Genomic DNA, 23,110 nt, shown 5'->3' with positions numbered 1-23,110 from the left:
TGCTGGCTGCCAAAGCCAAGAAATATGCTGCTCCTAAATTTAGGGATGCCTCCCTCGAGTGCTAACGAGGCGCAATGGAGGCCTGCCACAATGTCCTCGATCTCCGGTCTGAATGAAGACCCCCAAACGAGGTGACAGATCCAGCATGAAAGATGTTGGCAGCGGTGGTCAGTGCCAGTGCTCTCCAAAAGAAGACAGCCATCCAGTACCGAAAGACGCACACACACACACACCTTCATCTCTCCTGCAGATCGTGTCCTCATCACGTTCATGGCCCCACTAAAGCTAGGCATCCTTATCATCTGGCCTGGCAGGTGTCCTGCTGACGCTCTCATCATTGCCTTTATGCAGGACAAACTAGCACGTAACAAAAGGGAGAGGTCCCAGACTGATAGAGGGATGCCGACATCAAGGTCCTCACAGTCTTTGAAAACAGAGTGATCCAGCTGGCTGGCATGGATGTGGATCACTCATGTGCTGATGGTGAGGTCCACAGCGCTCAACCAAGTGAGGATCCTGCACCACAACATCCATCAGACAACCATGCTATGATTGATGTCTCCTGTTACGTAGGTCCCTGCAATGCACAAATGACCTCTCCTTTTGACGGCAGATTTAGGAAGCAGCCAAAAGAGTCCATGAGCAAGGTCCTGGATTCCAGCCCAAGAACAGCACAAAAGAGGAATCCACAGACCCAACATTATTGACATATCACATTGCTCACCCACACCTTCCATCATTGAGAGACACATACCTCAGTGGGATCTCGTTCTAGGGTAACCTCAGAGTCACAATCTGGTGAGCACATTGTGCTGTTTGATCTAGAGACATCCCGGGTGCTGGCACTCAGAGGATTGCTGGAGGCCAGGAGTCTACTGAGTCAGATGAGGAACCTCTGGACTCAGCCGTAGCTCAGTTGCTGGAGCTGCAAAGACAAGCTTGGGAATTTCGGGAAGGGATGTCTGCTACACTCCTCAAATTGCAAGGCATAATGAAGGAGTCCATCTGCCTTTAGACCGAGATGATAGCATTAACATGCCAATGCACTGAGATCAACACTGGTAGTGTGGCAGTCACCATGGAGACCTTGGTCCAGGACATCTGTCCTGCACAGCTGCCAGGAGCTGCAATCCTTCACTTACTGGCATCCATCAGTGTAAATTTGAGGGGGTGTGGGCCATCTCAAATTCACTCCAGCTGCCCCTCCCACTCATGGAGGCAGCCAATGGCTCTTGTACACCTATAGGGAGGAGGATCAGCTGGTGTACCAGTCAGAGCCATGACTCCCACAGTGTTCAGCCCATCCAAATCCCCTCTTCCTGTGACCCCATCAGCTCCAGCTCCACAGGCCAGGGAGAGCAGCATTGCCATACAGCAGGACCCCAAAAGAAAGCCGGGCCCTCCAGGTCTCGGCCATCCAGAGTATACCTGCCAAGGTCATCACAGACAAGCATTGCTGTCAGTGGACTGCCTCCATCTCCACTGTGGATATTGGTGATGCGATGTGATTCCATGATTGGACAACATTTATGAGAACAATCCTGACAATAATCTTTATTATTGTCACAAGTAGGCTTACATTAACACAGCAATGAAGTTACTGTGAAAATCCCCTAGTCGCCACATTCCGGCGTCTGTTTGGGTACACCGAGGGGGAATTCAGAATGTCCAATTCACCTCACAGCACAGCTTTCGGGACTTGTGGGAGGAAACCGGAGCACCCGGAGGAAACACACGCAGACATGGAGAGAACATGCAGACTCCGCACAGACAGCGATCCAAGCCGGGAATCAAACCCGGAACACTGGCACTGTGAAGCAACAGTGCTAACCACTGTGCTACTGTGCCGCCCAATAGTGCTAAGGATTACACTGAAAACCAATTTAAGATTAAATAATGACTCGTTTGCCCTATTGTGTATTTTCTTTTCATGTACGGAATGACCTGTCTGAGCTGCACACAGAACAATACTTTTCACTGTACCTCGGTACATGTGACAATAAACAAATCCAATCCAAATTCACTTATGCATGCTGGAAGCTACATATATTTACACACAGAGTCCTGACCTTTGCATACAGACGGAGCATTGCACCTTTATTAAACAAAAGCTTAGGTATGGCAGAGTCATCTCTAGTTCTTCTACATGGCAATGCCTTGACCAACTAGAGTCAACCTGCCTGGTTTGAATTTAATCAAAAAGCTTGACAGTTAATTGTTTCCTGCTGCCTCCCCCATGGTAATGCTTTTACCAATTGGATTCCACTTGCCAACTGGTGCAGTATAAATTGTTGTTCCCTTTAGTGTAGGTAAATGCACTTTACATATAAGTATATTTGGGAAACATCTACAACCCATTCACTAACCAAGGAAGTGAAGTGCACAAGAATGATCAAACATATTACCAGACTCTGCTTTTCATCCGACCATTTTTCAACAAATGCACAAGAATGTTTGAAGTTGTATATTGTGTGGGAGGGTGGGTGACAGTCGGCTCTGAATATTCTTGGTGTCCAGGGCCCCAGGAATTCTCGATCTTGCTCTGACAGAGTCTCACAAGAATCACTCAATCTGGCAATCCCTCCCATTCCAAGGTAAAACTCCAGGTGGTAACTCTACTCAAACTTGTGATTGAATCCGTGAAGACTATCAGGGGAAGTCCTGCCAACCACTTTGTCCCTCAGTGTGTTGGAGAATCAATTGCTTCATCACTGAAATGGGGATGGTTTAGCACAGTGGGCTAAACAGCTGGCTTGTAATGCAGAACAATGCCAGCAGCGCGGGTTCAATTCCCGTACCAGCCTCCCCGAACAGGCGCCGGAATGTGGTTTTTCACAGTAACTTCACTGAAGGCTACTTGTGACAATAAGCGATTATTATTATTAGATGCATGTTGGTATTGGCAGGACTTTAATTACTTTCTAGTGGGCAGCACGATAGCATTGTGGATAGCACAATTACTTCACAGCTCCAGGGTCCCAGGTTCGATTCCCGGTTTAGGTCACTGTCTGTGCAGAGTCTGCACATCCTCCCCGTGTGTGCGTGGGTTTCCTCCGGGTGCTCCGGTTTCCTCCCACAGTCCAAAGATGTGCAGGTTAGGTGGATTGGCCATGATAAATTGCCCTTAGTGTCCAAAATTGCCCTTAGTGTTGGGTGGGGTTACTGGGTTCTGGGGATAGGGTGGAGGTGTGGACCTTGGGTAGTATGCTCTTTCCAAGAGCCAGTGCAGACTCGATGGGCCGAATGGCCTCCTACTGCCCTGTAAATTCTATGAAATGAAATGAAATGTCCTGTAAAAGAGCTTTCTTTCAATGAAAGGAAGCCAACTGAACAATACACTCAGCAACTGCCAATGTTCTATGAAGCTGTGCGGCTGCACAGTTCGTAAATAGTGCATTCCTTTGCTACTATGGATTGTACTCTCCTCCCATATAATCTCCAAAGGGAATGTTCCAAAAAGAATTCTCTGACACCCAAATTTAATCAACACACATTCCAGGATAACTACTGACTCTTTCACCTCCATATATCATTCCTGGCCAAGTGCTTTCCACAGATTACCCTTTTGTGTTCCTGGCAGCACTAGGACCATTGTGTTGCACAGATTATTCAGCCCCACAAAGCAAGCTCTGCTTTATTTCCTTGGATCAACGCTGAAATTTCCTCTTGTTTACTTTCCAGCCTGCACTGGTTTAATAATGAGTACTTCATAGAATCATAGAATTTACAGTACAGAAGGAGGCCATTCGGCCCATCGAATCTGCACCGACCCTTGGAAAGAACACCCTACCTAAACCCACACCTCCCCACTAGCCCTATAACCCCACCTAACCTGAGCTTTCGGGACACTAAGGGCAATTTAGCACAGCCAATCCACCTAACCTGCACATCTTTGGACTGTGGGAGGAAACCGGAGCACCCGGAGGAAACCCACGCAGACACGGGGAGGATGTGCAGACTCTGCATAGACAGTGACCCAAGCTGGGAATTGAACCTGGAACCCTGGAGCTGTGAAGCAACTGTGCTAACCACTGTGCCACCGTGCCATCATGGATGGCATGAAGGCAATGGAAATGTTCGCTAAAATCCAAACAGAGCAGAACAGATGTTGTTGGGTATGACTCAAACACAATCTTGATAAAAAGAACCATTGGAAACTTTGTCATTTAAATCAAGGAATCCACTCGTAAGTCAGAACTGGTGCCTTTCACAGGTGAACTTGAGAAAAGAATGGGCAGTAAAAGACCAACTGCCCCATAGCGTGTAGATGTGTGGCACATTGTGAATAGATAACCCCCGACCACATTATCTCCTAAAAGAAGTAAAATAAACAGTTCTAATTAAGGGAAAATAAACAGGAAAATTACTCTCTAATCCTCCCTCAGGCAATCATATGAACATATGAATGAGGCGCAAGAATCATGTTCTCCCCATGTCTGCGTGGGTTTCCTCCGGGTGCTCCGGTTTCTTCCCACAAGTCCTGAATGATGTCCTTGTTAGGTGAATTGGATATTCTGAATTTTCCTTCAGTGTACCCAAACAGGCGCTGGAATGTGGCGACAAGGGGATCTTCACAGTAACTTCACTGCAGTGTTAATGTAAGCCTACTTGTGAAACTAATAAACAAAAAGCAAAAAAAAGGAGGACATTCAGCCCCTTGAGCCTGAATTCTACTTTCCTGACTACCCCAGCAACAAGCTTTTGTGAGCTTAAAAATATAGAAATGTGATTTATTATCACACATTTGTCCGGGAGATTTAAAGTGCAACATTTCACTCACTCAACTTACACATATGATCACACACACAAAGGTTGCCTTAGTCTCTTTTGTGGCAGGCCTGTAATTTCTTAGTTGAGTTGTTGGTTTCGTTGAATTGAAGGTCTTGTAAAACAGAGGATTTTCAGTAAACTGCGAGGCTTCTTGAAGCTGAGTTTCCAGGACTTCGGTTCTCAGGTGAATTCCAAATTGGAACAGGTCAGGGATTTCCATACCCCCCCCTTTTCAAAATCTTGCTGTTTATTAACTTGGCTGCTCGGATAACCTGCTGGTTTAATGGTGTTCTGATGGAGCTCTGTCTGTGGAATAGGTTCGACTATTTTTAGAAGTAAACAGAAAGTATGGCTGTCTTATCATTTGACCTTTATCAAGTCCAAAGTCCTTTTCCAAATAAGGTGGGTGGTTCGGACAATTTTACATCCTGCATGGTGGCTTTCACACCTTGAGGATTTGAGACAGCCATTGACCTTGCTACTGAGTGGCCCATTAAATTTGAAACTATCCTTTTGAATTTATTTCAGCAACAAGCATTCAGGCAATATGAGTATAGAAGGTTCTTTTTGTTCCCTCTTAAGATAGGGGAGTGGTTTCACTCCACAAGAGGAACTCTGGTGATGATTTTTTAGCCTTTTGTGGTCAGGTTTTAAAATATGAAAATTAATTTAAATTTCATAATATTCTCGGACATGGCAAAACTTCTTGAAAAAAGATCGAGCCTGCGACTATTTATTTTCTCTGTTTGGTTCACGTGAAATCCTTTGGCCCATTTCCCTCTTTCATCGCACAGCCTTGTTATGTGTTTACTTATTTGGTCTCTCTCGCAGTGGATTAGTTTAAGTTCCAGCAGAAATGTTTGCCAAATTATTTGATTTGTGTCCAAGTTCTGCTCCATTATTTGACAGATGGGGAAGTCTTTGGGATCTCAGCTTATCTCATGCTTCAAACATTTTTACTGTTAAAATGGTCAGGGAGAAAAGCTGCCTCTGGACATCAACCAGAGAAGAGACAAAATCAGGATAAATCAAAGAGAGATGGTGCTTAGAATTCCTGCATCAATGCAATATGCTATGGAATGGCTGGGCATGTGTAAGTGAACCAGATAACCAATAAAAATTCGAGATTCAGAATGATGAAGAAAGTTCAGCAAGCCAACATGCCTACCCCGGATCTTTTAAGAGAGCTTTCCAATTCTTCCTATTTCCCTCTCTTTCCTCATGGCGTTGCAAATTTCCCACCCTCAAGGATTTAAACAGTTTCCTTTTGAATCAGCTTCCACCACCTTTTCAGGCAGTGTGGATTACAGTAAATTATGATGTTAAAGAGTTCTCCTCATCTCCCCTGTGGTTTTTTGCCAATTCTTTTACATTTGTGTATTCCAGGTAACTGTCCTGCGATTGAAAATAGTGTTGACTTATTTATCCTTTCAACGCCATCATGATTCTGAATTAGACATTAACTCGGTTTCTCTTTCCACAGATACTGCCCAATCTTCTGAGAGTTTACAACATTTCCTGTTTTTATTTCATTTTTTCACAAAGCAAGACTTCATTTTCTGAAAGAATATTAGTTTACTTGCTGCAGGGCAGCATGGTGGCGCAGTGGGTTAGCACTGCTGCCTCACGGCGCCAAGGTCCCATGTTCGATCCCGGCTCTGGGTCACTGTCCGTGTGGAGTTTGCACATTCTCCCTGTGTTTGCGTGGGTTTCGCCCCCACAACCCAAAGATGTGCAGGCTAGGTGGATTGGCCAGACTAAATTGCCCCTTAATTGGAAAAAATGAATTGGGTACTCTAAATTTATTTTTTAAAAAGAAGTTTACTTGCTGCCGGCCCACAGTCGTGGCAATCTTTTTTAAAAAAATATATTTTATTGAAGTTTTTCAAACAAAGATTTTCCGTTTTTACAACTTAATAAAGGAATATACAGTAAACGTTATTTAAATAATATATTAAACTAACAACAGATGGAAAAAGAAATAAACAAAAAGCAAATATCAACAACTAACTAAGAAAAAGCAAGAACACTGAATGATCCCCCCCCCCTCCCCCCTCCCCCCTGGGTTGCTGCTGCTGTCTTTTCTGTTTTTCCATTATCGTTCCGCGAGATAGTCAAGGAACGGTTGCCACCGCCTGGTGAACGCCTGAGCCGATCCTCTTAACGCATATTTTATTCGTTCCAGTCTTATGAACCCTGCCATGTCGTTTATCCAGGCCTCCACGCCCGGGGGCTTCGCTTCTTTCCACATAAGTAGAATCCTTCGGCGGGCTACTAGGGACGCAAAGGCCAAGACGTCGGCCTCTTTCGCCTCCTGCACTCCCGGTTCTTCTGCAACCCCAAATATAGCCAACCCCCAGCTTGGTTTGACCCGGACCCCCACCACCTTTGAGGTCACTCTTGCCACACCCTCCCAGAACTCATGCAGTGCCGGACACGACCAGAACATGTGAGTGTGGTTCGCCGAGCATCCCGAGCACCTTCCACATCTATCCTCCACCCCGAAAAACCTGCTCAGTCTTGCTCCCGTCATATGCGCTCTGTGTAGAACCTTAAATTGAATCAGGCTAAGCCTGGCACACGAGGACGAGGAATTTACCTTACTTAGGGCATCTGCCCACAGCCCCTCCTCAATCACTTCCCCCAGCTCCTCTTCCCATTTTCCCTTCAGCTCCTCTACCAACGCCTCCACCTCGTCTCTCATCTCCCTGTATATTTCGGACACTTTACCTTCTCCAACCCATGCCCCCGAAATCACTCTATCCTGGACCCCTTGCTTCGGGAGCCGCGAAAATTCCCTCACCTGTTGCCTCGTATATGCCCTCACTTGCATGTATTGGAAAGCATTCCCTGGTGGCAACTTATATTTTTCTTCCAATGCTCCCAAACTCGCAAACGTCCCGTCCACAAACAGGTCCTTCAGCCTCCTAATTCCTGCTCGCTGCCAACATTGAAATCCCCCATCTATCCTCCCCGGGACGAACCTGTGGTTATTCCTTATCGGGGACCACACCGAGGCACTCGTCACTCCCTATGTCATCTCCACTGCCCCCAGATCTTCAAGGTCGCCACCACCACTGGGTTTGTGGTGTATCTTTTCGGGGAGAATGGTAGTGGCGCCGTCGCCAGCGCTTTTAGGCTCGTTCCCTTACAGGACGCCGTCTCCAACCTTTTCCACACCGCACCTTCTTCTTCCCTCATCCACTTACAGACCATCGACACATTGGTGGCCCAATAGTAGTCACTCAGACTTGGCAGTGCCAATCCCCCTCTGTCCCTACTGCGCTGCAGGAACCCCCTCTTTACCCTTGGGGTCTTTCCCGCCCACACAAAGCTCATAATGTTCCTGTCTTTTTTTTGAAGAAGGCCTTTGTAATCAGGATGGGGAGGCACTGAAACACGAAAAGAAACCTCGGGAGGACCACCATTTTAACCGCCTGTACTCTGCCCGCCAATGACAGGGGCACCATATCCCACCTCTTAAAGTCCTCCACCGTCCGCTCTACCAATCGCGTCAGGTTAAGTTTATGTAGGGTTCCCCAGTTCCTGGCCACCTGAATCCCCAGGTATCAAAAATTCCTTGCTACTCTCCTCAGCGGCAGAGCATCTATCTCCCTGCCCTGTTCCCCGGGGTGCATCACAAAAAGTTCATTCTTTCCCATGTTTAATTTGTATCCCGAGAACTCTCCAAACTCCCTGAGTATCTGCATTACCTCTGGCATCCCCTCTATCGGGTCCGCCACATATAGCAGCAAATCGTCTGCATATAGTGACACTCGATGTTCCTCTCCCCCTCTAAGCACCTCCCTCTACTTCTTAGAGTCCCTCAGCGCTATGGCCAATGGTTCAATTGCCAAGGCGAACAGTAATGGGGACAGGGGGCACCCTTGTCTCGTACCCCTATGTAATCGAAAGTATCCCGATCTTTGCGTGTTTATAACGACGCTTGCCACCGGGGCCGCGTACAAGAGTCTAACCCATCTAATGAACCCCTCCCCGAACCCAAATCTCTTCAGCACCTCCCACAAATAGTCCCACTCCACCCTATCGAATGCCTTCTCTGCATCCATCGCCACCACTATCTCTGCCTCCCCCTACGGTGGGGGCATCATCATCACCCCCAGCAACCTTCGTACATTGGCATTCAAGTGTCTCCCCTTAACAAACCCTGTCTGGTCGTCATGTACCACCCCTGGGACGCAATCCTCTATCCTTGTCGCCATCACTTTGGCCAGCAGTTTGGCGTCTACGTTTAGGAGGGAGATGGGCCTGTATGACCCGCACTGCAGCGGGTCTTTGTCTCGTTTCAGGATTAGCGATATCGTCGCCTCCGACATTGTCGGGGGTAATGTCCCCCTTTCCTTAGCCTCATTAAAGGTTCTCGCCAAAAGCGGGGCCAACAGGTCCATATATTTCCTGTAAAATTCCACCGGGAACCCATCTGGTCCCGGGGCCTTCCCTGCTTGCATGTTCCCTATTCCTTCGATCACCTCATCCACCTCAATCTGCGCCCCAGACCTGCCACCTCCACCCTCGGGAACTCTAGCTGGTCCAAAAAGTGTATCATTCCCTCTTTCGCCTCCGGGGGTTGGGACTTGTACAGCCTCTCATAGAATGTCTTGAACACCTCGTTCACTTTCCCTGCTCTCTGCTCCATCTTTCCCGTTTCGTCCCTAACTCCTCCAATCTCTCTCGCCGCCCCCCTCTTCCGAAGTTGTTGGGCCAGCAACCGGCTCGCCTTTTCCCCATATTCATATTATATCCCCTGTGCCTTCCTCCACTGTGTCTCTGCCTTTCCCGTGGTCAGCAGGTCAAACTCCGTCTGTAATCTTCGTCTTTCCCTGTATAGCCCTTCGTCTGGGGCCTCCGCATACTTCCTATCCACCCTCAAAATGTCCCCTACTAATCTCTCTCTTTCTTTACCCTCTTGTTTCCCCTTGTGGGCTCTGATGGAAATCAGCTCTCCTCTAACCACCGCCTTCAGCGCTTCCCATACTACTCCCACCTGGACCTCCCCATCGTCATTGACCTCCAGGTATCTATCGATACATCCCCTCACCCTTCCGCATACCCCCTCGTCCGCCAGTAGTCCCATGTCTAATCGCCAGAGTGGGCTCTGGTCCCTTTCCTCTCCTAGTTCCAGCTCCACCCAATGCGGGACGTGATCTGAAACGGCTATGGCCGAGTACTCCGTTCCTGCCACCTTCGGGATCAGTGCCCTTCACAAAACAAAAAAGTCTATCCGGGAATATACCTTGTGGACGTGGGAGAAAAAGGAAAACCCTTTACCCATCGGTCTGGCGAATCTCCACGGATCTACTCCCCCCATTTGCTCCATGAACCCCTTTAGCACCTTGGCCGCTGCCGGCCTTCTCCCGGTCCTGGATCTGGACCGGCCCAGCCCTGGGTCCAGCACTGTGTTAAAGTCCCCCCCCATTAACAAGTTTCCCACCTCCAGGTCCGGGATACCTCCCAGCATTCGCTTCATGAGTCCCGCGTCATCCCAGTTCGGGGCATATACGTACACCAGCACAACCGCCTCACCCTGCAATCTGCCACTCGCCATCACATATCTGCCCCCACTATCCACCACTATGGTCTTAGCTTCGAACGATACACGTTTCCCCACCAGTATTGCCACCCCTCTGTTTTTCGTGTCCAACCCTGAGTGGAATACCTGTCCCACCCATCCTTTCCTTAGTCTAACCTGATCCGCCAACTTCTGGTGTGTCTCCTGGAGCATAACTACGTCCACCTTCGGTCTCTTTAAGTGCGCAAACACCCTTGCCCTCCTAATCGGCCCATTTAAACCTCTCACATTCCACGTGATCAGCCGGGTTGGGGAGCCATTTACTCCCCCCCCTCGTCGACTAGCCATCCCCTTTTTTAAACCATCTCCTCACCCAGGTCTCACGCACCCATCTGTCCCCCAGACGGCGCCCTCCCATCCCGACCACCTCGTCTCGTATCAGCTCCCCCTTATTCTTAGCAGCAGCAACCCAGTTAATCCCCCCCCCCCCCCAGATCCCCCTCTAGCTTGATTACTCCCCCCCATATTGCTTCCGGAAGTCAGCTAACTGTGGCTGACCTCGGCTTCCCCCATTGATCCTTTGACCTCCCTGCGTGTGAGGCTCCCTTCCTTCCTGCGCCCTTTTTCCCGCCATAGTTTCCATAGCGCGGGAAAATACCCGCGCCTTCCTCTCGGCCCCGCCCCTAATGGCGCAGTTCCCTCATTCCCCTTCCCTGTCCTCTTTTCCACCGGCGCCCACATTTCTTCATGTCCCTCACATCGGGGGGGGAAAAATTCCCCGTCCAACATTATTATACATTAGCCCTCCCCTCTCCCCACTTTACATTTCTGTGCCACCACCTCGCTACCCCTCTCCGGGCAATTTCTCAAGTCTAGTCCAATTTCTCTTCCTGAATAAAGGTCCATGCCTCCTCCGCCGTCTCGAAGTAGTGGTGTTTGCCCTGATCTGTGACCCACAATCTCGCCGGCTGCAGCATCCCAAATTTGACTTTCTTCCTATGGAGCACCGCCTTGGCCCGGTTGAAACTCGCCCTCCTTCTCGCCACCTCCGCACTCCAATCTTGATACACGTGAATCACCGCGTTCTCCCACTTGCTACTCCGTGTCTTCTTAGCCCAGCTCAGGACCATCTCCCTGTCCCTGTAGCGATGGAACTTCACCACTATTGCTCTTGTTGTTTCCCCTGCCTTTGGTCTTCTCACAAGGACCAGGTACGCACCCTCCACTTCCAGGGGGCCCGTTGGGGCCTCAGCTCCCAATAGAGTATGGAGCATCGTACTCACATACGCCCCAGCATCAGCTCCCTCTGTTCCGTCGGGGAGACCTAAAATCCGTAGGTTCTTCCTCCTCAAGCTGTTCTCCAGGGCTTCCAGCCTTTCTATGCACCTCTTGTGTAGTGCCTCGTGCGTCTCCGTTTTTACCACCAGGCCCTGTACCTTGTCTTCGTTCTCGGCTGCCTTTGCCTTCACTCCACAGAGCTCCATCGCCTGGACCTTTTGTGTTTCCTTTAGTCCCTCGATTGCCAGTAACATCGGCGCCAGCACCTCTTTCTTGAGCTCCTCCACACATCGTCGGAGGAACTCCTGCTGTTCCGGGCCCCATACCATCTGGGCTCCCTCAGCCGCCATCTTGCTTCTCCCTTCTCTTCTCTGCCGCTGCTCCAAAGGATCCTCCGCAATCTGGCCACTACTGTCGCTCCTTTCCATCCACACCCGAGGGGACTCCTTCCTTTGTCACCTCACACTGGGTTTGGCCGCAAAAAATTTACGTTGGGGCTCCCGATAAGAGCCCAAAAGTCCGTTGAAACGGGAGGTGCCGAAACGTGCGGCTTAGCTGGTCATCGCCGCAACCGGAAGTCCAGCGTCGTGGCAATCTTGATGGAGATGGAAGATGTCAAATAGAGAAAATGAGGAATGGAAATATCTGAGAAGACTATAAATGACAATTTCCCAAGTAGTTCAAACTCTTAGCATGTGGGTCACTCAGGAAGATTCCTGCAAACAATTTACTGTGTGTTACATCTAAAAATGTTTTGACAGACAGCATTGTCTTGTTTATAGAGAAAGAATCATCCCCTTTGCACTAGCTCTGAGTCTGCATTGGGAAAAAAGGGGATCGGAAAAGGAAGAGGAAAGAAACAATTTCAATCTCCAATGCAAGACGGGTTTTGCACTACTGATGTACGAAGACTACATGCTTGACCTCACAAAATGACTCCGCCGTGACCTCAAACAATTCTCTTCAGCCAAGTTCATTCTGACTTGGTAGGCAAACAATGTTATTTGTTTCCTCTCTGAGGAGCTCATCTTGAGGATGGGGGACTGGGCGAATCTGGTGCTGATGCAATGTTAAAGAAGCTATTGCAGCCTTAAGAAGAAAGGGGGGGGGCATTTTAACTGTTAAGGGGTGCAACACTGGTTTTGTACCCGACCTGATTTTATTCCCTATTGACGTCAGCACCCTACAAACTATGGTTCGCTTGCCCACATTGAAATGACTTCTTCACTGCTTGAAAGAATTTGGATAAATTTCAGTGCCCAAGATGATGAGGCTCATGAAAAACGAAGCCCCTAATTTGATCAATTCTTCACATGAGATATTGTTGCCAGCTCAAATCCAGCAAAGAGGATGCCATATTTTGGACCATTTGTGAAGGAGGCCCATGAAGGGACAGAGGTAGCCTTGTCATTGAGTGCCACCTGAAGGAAGTGCAGTAGTCGATATGTGCATAGCAAACTCCCATAAACAGCAATGTGATGGTGAAATGATAATGCATTAATTGGAGGATAAAAATTGTCTAGGTACCGGGGAAAATTCCCTCTTTTTAAAAATAGTACCTTGGGATAATTTATGTCCATCTAAAAGGGTGGACAGGACCTCGGTTTAAAATTTCACATGAAAGTTAGTGTTATAACCTGCCTGCTTACCACTGGCTGGGGACTAATGGCAATCCCACAATCCTTTGGGAGTATGAGCTTCCCCAATGAGGGGGGCGGAGAAACTATTAGTAAACTCCATGTATAAATAAAGCTGGCCAGTTTGGAACCAGCTAGAGGTGAGTGAGCAGCAAGGGAGTTTCTGCTGCTGTTGTATATATATGTTATTGTAAATAAATGTTATTTCTTTCTATCTTTCAACTCATGCTGGATTCTTCGTGGCCCTCACAAGACTGGCGACGAGGGTTAAAGTGTGTCTACACTGCTGAAGCTACCTCCCTGAATTTTTGTTGGATACAGGTTGGAAGTTGTTTTCTATTACATCATGCCTCTGTATGGATGTTTGGATGTTTTTGACGCTGCGCTGGAAAGCTGGAACCAGTACGCACAACGGATGCGTAACTATTTCCGGGCAAACAATATCACTGAAAACGAGCGGCAGGTGGTCATATTGCTCACCGCCCGCGGCCCGCATACATTTGGGGTGATTAGTAGGCTTACGTACCCAGCTGCGCCAGATACCAAAACGTTTGATGAACTTGTGAACTTAGTGGGGCAACATTTTAACCCAAGCCCGTCCACGATAGTCCAGTGTTACCGGTTTAATCCCGCTGAGAGGACCCCAGGAGAATCCCTCGCTGAGTTTCTATCCAGACTACGCAGGATTGCGGAGTATTGTGACTTTGGTGAGACCTTGTCAGAAATGTTACGCGACTGTTTGGTTTGTAGTATTAACAATGCGGCCACGCAGAGAAAGTTGTTAGCTGAGCCAACATTGACTTTTCAACAGGCCATTCAAATAGTATTGTCCCGAGAAAGCGCAGAACGGGGAGTGCAGGAGCTACAGGGAATGGAGGTGCATGCCTTGGGGCGCAACCCCTTCCATCCGAAAGAGTCCCCCCGCACACCTGCGGTACCCTGGGCGAGGTGACGTCCGGATCGACGCCAGTGGCCGTCGGACATTCCTCCCCGAAGGGAGCCTTCTCCAGAACCAATGGATGAGGAGCCATGTCAATGTCAGACCTGTGCGTGCCGACCCTGTCGCGGACGCCGGTCCTGGGGGTGCCAGAGGCTCTGTCGTTCCGACAGAAACTGGGACCAGCTCAGGGGCCGTAACTTCCATTTGGATGAACCTGCGGCGACTACTCCCGAGGACATGGAGACTGAGGGCGACTGCCTGCAGCTGCACTGTGCGGCAGCTCCCTGTGTGGCCCCATTAAGGTGACAGTACGGGTCAATGGTCACCCACTTGAGATGGAGTTGGACACTGGCGCATTGGTCTCCATGATCGCCCAGAGAACATTCGACCGCATCAAGCAGGGTATACAGACCCTTACATTAACCGACTCACAGGACAGGTTGGCCACCCACACGGGGAAACCACTGGACATTGCAGGAACTACAATGACCCCTGTTGTCTATGGACGCCAGGAGGGGCGTTTCCCACTTATCGTGGTGCGCGGCCATGGGCCCAGCCTGTTGGGTCGGGACTGGTTGCGCCATTTGCAGCTGCAGTGGTAGCACATCCTCCAAACAGTTTCTGGAGGGTTGACTGAGGTGCTAGGATGGTACCCAGAAGTATTCCAGCCCGGTTTGGGGAAAATAAAAGAACTAGGAGCCACGCCGCACTATTTCCGGGTGTGCCCGGTGCTTACGCCTTGCTCGAGAAGGTAGAAGGGGAGCTCACTTTTTTGGAGACTTTGGGTATTATCAGGCCCGTCCAGTTCGCTGACTGGGCAGCACCAATTGTACCTGTAATGAAGCCAGATGCCACATTTCGCTTGTGCGGTGACTATAAACTCACAGTGAATACGGCTTCCCGACTCGACCGATATCCAATGCCTCGCATAGAGGATCTCTACGCGAAGCTTGCAGGCAGACTCTCGTTCACAAAATTAGATATGAGTCACGCCTACCTACAGTTGGGGCTGGACCTTGCCTCCTGACCATATGTAACGATTAATACACACTGGGGCCTGTATGAATATACACGTTTGCCCTTTGGAGTATCCTCTGCCTGCGCTATTTTTCAACGCGTCATGGAGGGCATTTTGAGAGGTTTACCGCGTGTCGCTGTCTACTTTGACGACGTTTTGATTACAGGGATGTCGGTGCAGGAAAATTTGGAAAATCTGGACGCTGTCCTTAGAGGCTTTTCGGAGGCTGGAGTCCGTTTACGTCACACTAAGTGTGGCTTTAAGGTGAAGGTCTACCTGGGTTATCGGGTGGACCGCGAAGGTTTGCACCCCGTCGCAGGTGCGCGCAATTCAACAGGTTCCTGCCCCGACTGCCACTTCGCATCTTTGTTCTTTTTTCGGCCTCGTAAACTATTACGGGAAGTTCTTCCCCAATCTGGCAACTATGCTGGCCCCGTTGCACCTTCTGCTATAGAAGAATCACACCTGGACTTTGGGTCAGCCGCAAGAAACCGCAGGTCAAACAACAATTGTCGTTATCTGGGTTGCTAACCCACTATGATCCTGGAAAGCCTTTGCTCATCACATGTGATGCATCCCCGTATGGTATTGGGGCCGTCCTGTCCCACAAGATGGAGAACGGGGCCGAGCGACCGATAGCTTTCGCCTCCCGCACATTGACTGCAGCGGAAAAAAAGTACGCGCAGATCGAGAAGGAGGGCCTGACGGTGGTCTTTGCAGTGAAATGCTTCCACCAGTACGTGTATGGCCGCCACTTCACTATTGTGACTGAGCATAGACCTCTGCTGGGATTTTCCCAAGAGGATAAGCCAATACCGTCCATTGCTTCCGCACTGATCCAGCGCGGGGCTTTGTTGCTCGCTGCCTACGAGTATTCTCTGGAGCACAAACCAGGAACGCAGATAGCGAATGCCGACGCACTGAGCCGATTGCCTTTATCGACCGGCCCCAAGTCGACCCCCACAACCGGTGAGGGGGTTGCAACCCTAAATTTTATGGACACCTTGCCTGTCACGGCATCACAGATCCGTGAGTGGACCCAGACGGAGCCAGTCCTGTCAAAGGTTCGGCACATAGTCCTGTATGGTGTGCAGCATAGACAGCTCCCAGGCGAGTTGCGGGCATTTTCCTGCAAGCTGTCAGAATTTAGCATGGAAGATGGTATCCTCTTGTGGGGGACACATGTGATTGTCCCGGAAAAAGGCCAGGAGCTGATACTAAGAGACTTGCACAATGGGCATCCAGGTGTGACCAAAATGAAAATGTTGGCCCAGAGTTATGTCTGGTGGCCAGGCCTCGACACCGACATTGAGAAGGTGGCCCAAAACTGCTCCATTTGCCAGGAGCATCAGAAGCTTCCGCCGGCCGCGCCCCTCCATCACTGGGAATGGCCAGGGCGGCCTTGGGCACGCTTGCATGCAGATTTCGCAGGCCCTTTTCAAGGATCCATGTTCCTTCTATTAATCGACGCCCAGTCTAAATGGCTAGAGGTGCATAAGATGCAGGGGACAACATCCTGCGCAACAATTGAAAAGATGCGTTTGTCCTTTAGTACGCATGGCCTCCCCGAGGTGCTGGTCACGGATAACGGCACTCCATTCACGAGTGAGGAGTTTGCGAGGTTCATGAAGATGAACGGCATATGCCATATCCGCACTGCCCCTTACCACCCGGCTTCAAATGGGTTGGCAGAGCGCGCAGTGCAGACATTCAAAGGAGGCCTAAAGAAGCAGTCTTCCGGATCAACGGACACGAGACTGGCTCGCTTTCTGTTTACGTATAGGACCACCCCCCATGCGGTGACTGGGGTAGCTCCCGCAGAACTCCTAATGGGCCAGAGACTTCGCACCCACCTTAGTATGGTTTTCCCATACATTGGTGCAAAAGTACGCCGCACACAAGAACGGCAGGGACAGGGATTTTCTCGGCATCGGCCGATTCGGCAGTTTCCGCCCGGTGACCCAGTGTTGGTTCGGAATTTTGCTGGTGGTGCCCAGTGGGTTCCTGGCGTAATCTTTCGTCAAACGGGGCCTATATCTTACCAGGTGCAAGCCCAGGGTCGTCTCCAGCGAAAACATGTAGACCACGTTCGGTCCAGAAGACTATCCCCTCAAAAGATTCCCCGCCCCGGAGCTGATTTCTACAGCCGCAGAGACCAGACACAGTGGAAAGCATTCCTCACAATCTTCCTCTGGTGCGGCACTCAAAGCTTGCTCAGGTCGTTGCTGTGGTAAACCACTGTATTCTATTGTATTGTATTGTACTATTGTATTGTTACATGCCTGGGCTTGTCCCTGCTAGCTCCACCTGTGGCTCCTCCCCTCGGGCTCATGTATAAAGGTGGCTGGTCTCCACCTCTGATCCAGTTCGGGATCAGAGGCCAGGAGGCTTTCTGTTTAGTGGATTAAAGCCTCAGTTACATTCACCACTCGTCATGTGTTCATTGATGGCATATCAGTTGCAGAAGATAGAGACGCCGAGATGACAGAGGCAGCGGACTCCGACTCCGAGATGGAGACACAGGACGCCTCAGAGGGGGAATCCTCGGGCCGTGGCTGCACAACCATTACGCCGTTCATCACGGAAGCGCCGTTCTCCGTCTCGTTACACGCCGCCTGATCCAGCGCCGCGTGCAAATGGTGTCCGGCCTGCTGCAAAACGAGTCCTACGCCCTCCTTCACCAGGGTCTTCGGTGGATTCCTTGGACTTTGTGGGGGAGGGATGTTATAACCTGCCTGCTTACCATTGGCTGGGGACTAATGACAATCCCACAATCCTGTGGGAGTATGAGCTTCCCAATGAGGGGGCGGAGAAATCATTAGCAGATTCCCTGCATAAATAAAGCTGGCCAGTTTGGAACTGGCTAGAGGAGAGTGAGCAGCTGCTGTTGTGTATATATATTTTATATATATATATATGATATTGTAAATAAATGTTATTTCTTTCTATCCTTCAACTCGTGCTGGATTCTTCGTGGCCCTCACAAAAGTTAGCACTTCTTTTTTTTTCCAATTGAGGAGCAATTTAGTGGGGCCAATCCACCTACCTACACATGTTGTGGGGGTGAGACCCACACAGACAGAGGGAGAATGTAAAGTTGGCACTTCTGACAGCGTATCACTCCTGCCTTAGAGCGTCAGCCTCAGATAATGTGCTGAAATCTCAACTTCCAGTGCAATATGTAGGAGGAAGGTTGTGCTTCTGGGAGCTCCAATTGGAACCCGTTTTTAAAGATTTTGCCCATTTTTTTGGATGATACTCAACAGAAAACGCAAGAGACTTACAGCGTAGGTTCCACCTGTGCCGATCCCATGCCCAAACGAAAAGGAAAGAAAAAGCAGGAAGCCTGAAACTGTCCTGCTCTCGATGGACTCAGGTACCTCGGGCACCTCGTAGAACGCCTCAGCACTGTAAATGGCAACCGCAGAGCAGCAGCAGCCCCAATCACGCAAAACACCTTTTCCGACGTGCTGGCCAAAGAATTCAGAAAACAATTTCAATTACACTTCGAGAGGCAGTGGATGCTGATATTGGGCAGAATATATAAGTCAATAGTGGAGGCGCTGCGACCCGTCCGGGTGGAACTCAACAGAGCCATTGGAACGGTAAAAAACATGGTGAAATACTGATGGGTGTCAAGGAGATGCTTACGCGACACAAGGACCAGCTTGAGTCGCTCAACGGCGAGATTGCAGTGGTGACCAAGTAAAATAAAAGGTTGAAGGCAAAGGTCGGCGATGTGGAAAATCGGTTACGGAGGCAGAACCTCTGAGTTATGGGATTGTCAGAGGGAAAGGGGGGCCCGAACCTCACCGGGTATTTATCATGGATGATCTGGAAAATGGCAGACAATAGTGGTCTCTCATCCTCTCCAGTATTCGATAGGTCCCATTGTATGCTTAGGAAGAGGCCACAGCTGAATGAACGTTGATGATTCGGTTTGATAGCTTCCGTTATAAGGAGAAGGTCCTGCAGTGAGCCAAAGAGCACACTGATGTGAAATAGGAAGTGTCATGAGAATGTCGCTTTAAGAAATGTTAGCTGCTCATGTTACTGCAGTGATGTCAGAGTGTGGGTGGAGCTGGGCTCTGGTTCTGCTTTTTAGTTTCACTTTGAGAAAAGCTTGGGTGTGTCTGTGTCTTTTTGGTTTCATTTATCAGTGTGGTGCAGTTGAAGTCAGCCAAAGTAGCTGTGTTGTTGAGCTCTCTGCCATGAAGAACTACCTCTTGATCATTTGGTGAATTCAGAATTATAAATGTTTTCAGTATTGAATGTAAACTCTGATGTGCTTCTGTTTAAAGGTTGGTTAAGTCTTTTGGGTGTAAAAGGACAGCATACAGGTTACTTAGTGTTGTATTCTTTGGGGGTTATCTTTGAATTAATGGTTGCTAAGATATTCACTGTTTGTTTTAAAAAGGTTAACTTGAGTTCATAGAATAAACATTGTTTTGCTTTAAAAAAGAACTTTTCCATTCTGAAGTACCACACTTGTAGAGTGGGCCGTGTGCTCCCCATACCACAATCTATTAAAGTTGTGGGTCTAGTGAACTCCATGATACACTTTGGGGTCTCGAAACACTGGCCCATAACAGGAAGGAAGCACTATATGTGTGTATCAAGATGCGGGTGCAGAACTAATGATGAAGTGGGCGGCCTTTAACAAGGTGAAGGCAATGCTCTACAAGAAGGGCATTTGTTTCAGAATAGTATACCCAATGAGGCTGCGGGTCACCCATGAGGCCAAGAGGTGGAAGACTTTATCAACAAACAAAAACTGGGTCCAATTAAATGAGAGGTGCTATGTTAGGGATCTCTTTAAAAAAAATTTTTTTTTAAATTCTCCTCCATTTTCACATTTTCTCCCACATTTACATCCATCAACAATAAACAATCAGCAAGATATGTCAGTCCCCATAATAACAACAATGATCCCATTTACCCACCAACCCCCAAACCTCAACCCGCATGTTTACATAAACAAATGACAAAAATAAATCAGGGATTACCCGTAGTCACCCTTAATCTTACACAGCTCCCACCCCCCCCCCCCCCCCCCCCACCCCAGGCCTCCAGCTCCTCCCGTCCACTGCCTCTTGTAAAACTCCTCCCCCTACCCTCGGTTCCTTCCCCCCCAACTTTCCACCCCGGCTAGACCACTCGGACCCTGTTCTGCCAGGCTCCGATGGCCGCAGACCCTCCCCCCCCACCTCACTCACGTTCACTGGCCGGCTTAAACCGGCCAGCGTGGAGGCCCCCGCCCGGGTCCCTTTCCCCTTGCCCGGCCCTAGGAAAGCCCAAAGATCCCCTTTTAGCACACAAACCCCGCCTATCCACCTACACCCCAAAGAACTCTCATTTCGAGTGAAAGTCCCGTCCCTTCCCTCGTCCAAATATATACCCCATTGGCTCCTTTAGTCTCTACACCCGCGCGCAGTGATACAAAAAAGAAGAAAATACAGTCATGAGGTTACATTGGCACATGGCCATTCCTCAGTTTGTCAGTTCTGCCACAGTCCTTCTGCTTTCGCAAACTCCTCCGCTGCTTCCGCCGTTCCAAAATAAAAGTCCCTGGGCTTGTAAGTCACCCTCAGCTTCGCTGGATATACAATGCCGCACCACACCTTGCTCATGTACAGTGCCCTCTTCACCCGGTTGAAGGCAGCCCGCCTCCTTGCCAGCTCCACCGTAAAGTCCTGGTATACACGTATACCAGCTCCAGCCCACTGCACCACCGGCTTCTGCTTGGCCCAGCTCAGGACCTTCTCCTTCACCCTGTACTTACGGAAGCACAGAGTCACTGCCCTTGGCGGCTCACTCGCCTTTGGTACAGGCCTCCACGACCGATGAGCCCGATCCAGTTCATATCGGGAGGGATCCTCCCCCTCCCCCAGTAGTTTTGCCAGCATCGCGGCAAAATACTCAGTCGGCTTCGGTCCTTCAGCTCCTTCGGGCAGCCCCACAATCCTCAAATTCAGTTGCCTGGATCTGTTTTCCAGGTCTTCCATTTTTCCTCGCAGATCCTTGCTCGTGTCCATCACCTTCCGCATCTCTTTCCCCATCGAAGCAAGTTGATCACCATGCTCCACTTCCTTCAGCGCCTCCCCTTGCTCTCGCACCTCCGCCACTGCGCTCGCCACCTCCGTCCTCACCGGGGAAACCGCCTCCTCCACCAGCACACTCAAAACCTCCCTCATCTCCTTCCTCACCGTCTCCATGCATTTCGCAATCTGCGCCAACTGCTTTTCAAATTCCGCAGCCATCACCTTGGTTATTTCTTCAGCCGTAAGCAGTGCGGCCTTCCCTGGTGCTCCAGCCTCCATTTTTCCTGGTGACCCCGCGGTGACCTTTCCACTCCCCGACGGACCTCCAGCTGGGTTTTTTCCGGCCGTTTTTCTGCTCACCCTCAACATTTTTCTTTGTTCTTTCTTTCCTCCTGTGTCTTCTCAGTGCCTCCTCCGTGCCTTCTCCCTTCTTCTGCCGCCTCCGCGGACCCTGGGACCGGGCTTAAAGTCCCGAAATTGCCGTTCCAGAGCGGGGGCTCTCCATTGTGCGGCCGCCTCCCGCCCGCCGTCACCGGAAGTCTCCCCGCCGTCACCGGAAGTCCCAGGGATCTCTTTTTATTGTGGTTTCCTGTATAGGTTGCAGTGAAGGGAGTGCTGGGTTTTACTGTATATTGTTCTTGATAATTGGTCGTTGAAGCTTATTTTCTCTAGCTGAAGGGGTAGTGAAGAAATGTTTATGTTGTATGGCTGATGGATCGCTATCACTTATCTCCTGAGAAATAGTTTATTCTCATGTTGGACAATGATTCTGTTCCTTTCATTGTCCTGATGGGAGCTACCTCGCTAGTATAATGGTATGCATAGCAATTCTATATGTGAACATCTCAGACCTCCAACCAGCAGGTGGCAGTAGAGATGTACCATGTGATACTGCAGCCTTGAGGAGTCTGGGTTCAGAAGGCGTCGTGGATAGTCGTGTTTAGTATTAGCTCTCACATTCTGGTTATTAACAGTTTATAGTTTAGTAGTATTAGTATTGTTTTCTTTCCCACATTATTGTAATTTAATAAATCTTTAACTAGTCATGAACTAGACGTTTTCTGATGCACTGACGCAATCATTGCAACGCACGAAAACGTAACAGCTAGCAGTGTATAATCCTGGCGAACCAGACTGAGGATGGGGGAGGAACTGCAGCTGTAAAATCAGTACAAACTGGCTTAGTGTCTGGGTTGGGGAGTGGGATGAAGCCATGGGTGTGGTTCCAGCTCGGGAATTTAGGGAGCAATAAGGGGGAAGGGGAGAGGAGATAGCGGGCTGATGGTTGATCGAGAACATTTTTGGAGTTTTTCTAGATGTGGAACTGGCTGTCATCTTGGGGGGGGGGTCCTTTGACTGATACCTTTTTAAAAAAAAATTAGTGTACCCAATTATTTTTTTTTCCAATTAAGGGACAATTTAGTGTAGCCAATTTGCCTAGCCTCCACATCTTTGGATTGTGGGGATGAAACCCACGCAGACAAGGGGAGAATGTGCAAACTCCACACGGACAATGACCCAGGGCCGGGATTCGAACCCGGGTCCTCAGTGCCGCAGTCCCAGTGCTAACCACTGCGTGATCGATACCTTTTAACGGTTTATATACTTATCCCTGATTCTGGAATGAAGGGGCTGGGAAACCTCTAATTCAACTGGTCACCTGGAACATAAGGGGAACGGATGGACCAGTGAAGAGATAATGATTATTTACCCATCTCAAGAGCTTAAACGCTGATGTGGTGTTTTTGCAGGAGAACCATTTGCGGGTGAGGGACTAGACTCCAGAAGGGGTGGGTGGGGCACGTGCTCCACTCGGGCTTTGATGGTAGAGCCCGAGGCACGGCAAATTTAATTAATAAGTGAGTGCCTTTTTTGACCACCGGGGTTGGGGCTGAC

Source organism: Scyliorhinus torazame, chromosome 7 (genome assembly GCF_047496885.1).
Source record: "Scyliorhinus torazame isolate Kashiwa2021f chromosome 7, sScyTor2.1, whole genome shotgun sequence".
NCBI classification, from domain to species: domain Eukaryota; kingdom Metazoa; phylum Chordata; class Chondrichthyes; order Carcharhiniformes; family Scyliorhinidae; genus Scyliorhinus; species Scyliorhinus torazame.
This window is presented reverse-complemented; position numbering follows the sequence as displayed.